Genomic DNA, 4,941 nt, shown 5'->3' on the forward strand with positions numbered 1-4,941 from the left:
CCCCGTTGCTACTTCTTGTGACGTTATATAGTCAATGTTTAAGGGTATTATTAACTTTCGAATGCCTCCAAAAAGAGATCCGGAGATCATGTTCACCGGATTTAACACTTAAAGCTTAACATTCAGCTTAACTAAATGAAACTTGCAACCTATGAAGCTTGCAGTCCTATACACACGCTTTCCTGGGAGATAGCGCCAAAGATCAATGGAAAGCAAAGATATTTCCTTCCTTCCTGGTAAAAGTAGTTTGGATTGGGTTGTGAGCGATTGTAGTCCTTCAGCTGCTAATGTAAATGTGAGATATATACTTTGAAGTAATGTCTCTTTCAGACTAATTCTTTTTTCGTGATAGACGTAGTCACAAGTACAAATTCAGTTTTAGGTAGCCGAATAATTTTTTTGTTGGGCAGATCAAACCAATCCAAAAAGAGATTCTAAAAGGGGGAAATGCGTGTTTCCAATGATGATATAAAATACAGTTTGAGAGAATAAGGTTCCTCTCATGAATCAGAACAGCTTCCAGGGAAAACACAGGGACACACACATCCCTGTTCCCTAATAAAGTATCTTAGAGAAGTAAATTAGGTCTAAATTCATGCACATGAATTAACTCACATACAGTCAATAGACTGTATTAGTCGCTTCTGTCAGAATTCCATCTCACTAACAGTGAAAGAAATTAAAGCAGCTGTGTTATAACAAATCTTTTCCCAGCTTTGGATTAGTTCTGAGAAAATCCTCAACTGACTGTTTTTCAAAGGAGAAAAAAGGTAAAAAAATAACTTCAACCACTACAAGAAGATCGAATAATTATCACAAAGGCCAATGTTGAACCCAAAGTTCTGAACTGCAGATAAATCAAGCCAAGTTTGGTTCCAATTCAATCACGGCAAACGCTGCTATATTTTGAAACTGAACTGATACTGTATTGGTATTGCTAATTCTGCGAAAATAAGTGTGGGTTGATTGCATACACCAGACAAGCACGTTTAACTGGGAGCGAGTCCCATTCATTTCAATGAAACCTGCTTCCATCGCAGTGCTTTGAGGGTCACTGCCTGAACCTGCCCTCTCGCCGGGTTACTGGAGTCATGGTGAACATTTTATCTTCCTTTTATACCGTGAGTACACCTTAAGAAAAAGAAAACGGTTTTGAAAGGATTTCCAGATGGGTGCCTGATCGTGGTGGTTGCTGAAACACCGACGGAGAGTCTAAGAAGAAGACTTCAGAGTTTTATTATGACATAGTAAGCTATGAACTTTCGTGGAGTAACGTCGGTTTCATCAGAAGGAAGTGGATGACGTGGATTCTGTTCCACACAAGCTCATTGTGGCACAATAAATGTGCTAGCCTTTCAAGTCGTCACAAACCTCATAGTTGTTCTTCCTTTTAATAATTTTCGAGATGGCTGTAAAAGCGGGTGATTACTGCTGCCTCCCGGATCCTAAGAGCGATCACGCGGAACTCCCATTTGATATTGTAATCCGCCTTGTGATCCTCGGATGAAGGGCGGTATAATAATAATAATAATAATAACAACAACAACAACAACAACAACAATAATACAAACAGGATGGGATTAACTGTATTAGTAGCGGTTAGGATCGCGCTACTTTCCATCAAAGTCTATTATTAATCTTCTTGGATTTCCCAAGGTTTTCTCAGGACGCCCCAACACGCAGGTGATGGGCGGGGGGGGGGACTTGTTTATACCTGGTGAGGTGCAGTATAACTTTACCCTTGTGCAAGACTGCAGTCCTATCCTCACTTACCTCAGAGTAATCCGCATTGAACTCAGTGGGACTTACTTCTGAGCAGACATGCATCTGGTGGCCCTGTAAGCCTGTTTCTCAGAATACAAACTCCAATGCTGTGTTAAACTGTTGGGAGTAATAATAGTTTAAAAGGGAATCCAAGAAGCAAAGAGAATTCCACGCTGCATCGCTCACTGACTTGCCCTACATACAAAAGGTTTCCAAGCCGAGGGAGCTCTAAAAGCGAACAGCGGCTGCGCAATTCATTGCTGGCTTTACCAAAACGGAGGGCTGGTTTTACTTTGAGTAAACCTACGAACTGAAGCACAGTGACGCATGTTAGCTTGGAAGGCATCAGTGCTGCACAATATTCAGAGAGGGAAAGGAAGCCAGTCCTGAACCGTGTGTTTTATCTAAGTGTTTCTGAACATGTGCAGAGTGTATTTCACTTCACTAATGAGTAAAGCCCCACACCTCCGAGTTCAGTGGGGGCCGCAGGCCATACTGCTCAGAACTTAGGACTTGCAGGCCTGGAGCCTCTGGCCTCTTTTTTGGACCTTAAGCTTCAACCTTGACTGTTCTTGGCGACGTCTTGTTTTTCTCCGTAAAATAGGCGCAGCAAATATCTGGTCGTTTGAAGACCGGCGTGGTTGTTTCAAGAACTATGAAGACCGCACATTAAACGCGCTTTATAAACTGGGAAGAAAAATCTGTCCTACGAAATACAAATAGGTTCCCCTTGCGAAAGAGAGTTTGCTTCCTCCGATATTGGGCTGCAGTGTTACAAGGCTCTATTAGCACCACCACCCTTCGGACTGGGACTCAGCCGTCGCGCCATCGCACCGGCCAGGCTTTTAGCTGGCGTCCCACTTGGACAGTAATGCGGAGCTTTCCCGATAGATCCGGAAAAGCGAGGAGAGAGCTGCTTATTAATCATCGGACCGGCGGGAGAACTAACGATCAGAGAATGCGCGCAACGTTCCCCCTTCCCTCGCGGATGCTTCTGCTTCGTTCTGTTCTTTTGGGGATTCGTGCGGCTGCCCAGTCCGACTTGTCCAGACATTTCCCCACCCCCACCCCACCCACTCCGTTTACACGCAGGAGATTCTCTGCGGCGAGGATTTACAATTCACTTTAAAAGGTGGATCTGTGAAAGAGATCCTGTATCTGTAGCTCGCCACTGGGATCCTTGAATCTTGTTGATCCACGTACACGAGTTCTCTCCTTCGTGCGTTATTTGCGTTCCTTCCCCAAATTCCAACCACCACCTCTGCACTCGCTTTCCGCACGGAAGAATGGAAGAAAGAGCTCACTTTGCTTGCAGTTCCGAGTTCAGCCACCAGCCGAACCCGGGCAGGAATTCGGCTGTCTGAGTCTGGTGCCAGCATCCAGGGCAAGCTGAGCGAGGCGCAGCGAGGCCACTTAGCTGCTGCTTCTGCCAATCTTAGGACGGTTTCACTCTTTCGACGTGAGCTTCAAGCGTCTGCTCCGTGAAGACTGTTGATCTCTCTCGTTTGCGCTGTCAATTCGCAACGCAAACTCGCTCCTACGCTGGATGCCTTCAGGCTGCTTACCTGGGAGTTAAGCCCTGCTTGAATTCGACAGGAGTTACTTCCGAGCTGTTTATTTTATTATTACCTTCCCTCTGTCTCTTTTCAGTTCCCCGTCTGAAACCGAGCAGGAGGCGGCTTCAAGCCGTGGTGCTTCCAAGAGGCACTTAATCCAGCAAGCAAGAACTGTGCGTCCTCTCTCCTCAGCTCGGGATGCTTCTGGGCGTACCAGTCGCATCCTCAGACCTCGCTGGACCTTGAGGTGCCAACACTCAGCCGCTATCCTCCAGCAAAAGGCTGGGACCAGGGAGAGCAAAGGTGGGCGCAACCGCCTGCGCTGCAAACAAGCCCAAGAGAGGAGAACGGGATCCGGGCTCTATTTATTATTTTTCTTGAGAGAGAGAGAAGAAAAGGCGAATATGGCCAAAGAAAGGAAGGAGACATCAAAGGAACGGGAAGGAATCAAGAACGAACGGAATAAAAAGACAAGAAGGCTGTTTGCTCCGCTCAGCAAGGAGTAAACCCCATTGAATTAAGCAGCGTTTCCTTCTGAGTAGGCATGGTTAAGGCTTGCGCTGCAACTGAACCATAGCGCTGTGCTTCGGAGAGTGCGCCCCATCCAAGTGTGCATAGGATTGCAAGCCTAGTCGCCCTTTCTTTCCCCGCTGGATGAAGCAGCAGCAGCAGCTGGCCTGGAGGAGGAGGAACAAGAGGCGTTTCCACCGAATTGGAAAGAAACGGATTCTCTCCAGGGATCCCCTTCCTGTTGCTGCTCCCCAGTTCGCTTTGCAAAAGAGCCCCGCTTTGGAGAAGCTCCCCGGGGCTCCTGGGCGTAGCCAGGATCTTGCGGGGGGGAGGCAGAACCTCAATTTGCTATGTATTTTTATTTATTTTTCTTGATTTAGCGGGGGGCAGCTGCCCCTCTCTGCCCGCCCCCCCCCTTGGCTGCGCCCATGCCGAGTCTCCCCAGGTCCTTGGCTCGTCTTTTCGCTTTTCCAGGCGTGCGAAGAAGGGAGCTCGAGACAGAAATGCCCGCGGCCTCTCGCTCCCCTTCCCCGCCTCCCTCCCTCGGGTCGGAGAAGGCAGCTCAGCCGCTCTACCTCCGCGCCTCTGAGAAGCAGGAGCCATCTTGCGCCTGCGCACTCGGCCGCAGCCCAGCTCCCCGCCCCCATTGAGCGCCCTCCCGCCGCCAAATTTCGAAACTGGATCGACGCGCTGCTGCCTGGCGGGAAGGGGCCCGGGGTGGGGTGGGGGGAGGCCTGAGAGGTGCGTGCCCCGGGGAGATGTTAGAGAGGGCGGACAGCGGGGTGGATTCTGGTTTTCTGGCAGCTGTGTCATCCCGCCAGGCTTCCCCCCACCTTAGAAATGAAGCCAACTCCAGCTGATACAAGACAAGAGGAGATGGGGCCAAGTCAGAATTCTCAGGTGTAAAGAGAAGGGGGTAAGGTTAAACCCAGTCCGGGTTTGAATTCGAAGTATAGACTAGGGCCTGCCTAATAATAATAATAACAATAATAATAATAATAACAATTTCTACCATTCCAAATAAATTTACTAAGGAGCAAGGCCTCTGTGTCCAATGGAATTTACTTCTGAGTAACTGTCTTTAGCATTGCGGTGTAAGCCTCACTTAGGA

The sequence above is a fragment of the Podarcis vaucheri genome (genome assembly GCF_965113315.1).
Source record: "Podarcis vaucheri genome assembly, chromosome: 12".
NCBI classification, from domain to species: Eukaryota; Metazoa; Chordata; class Lepidosauria; order Squamata; family Lacertidae; genus Podarcis; species Podarcis vaucheri.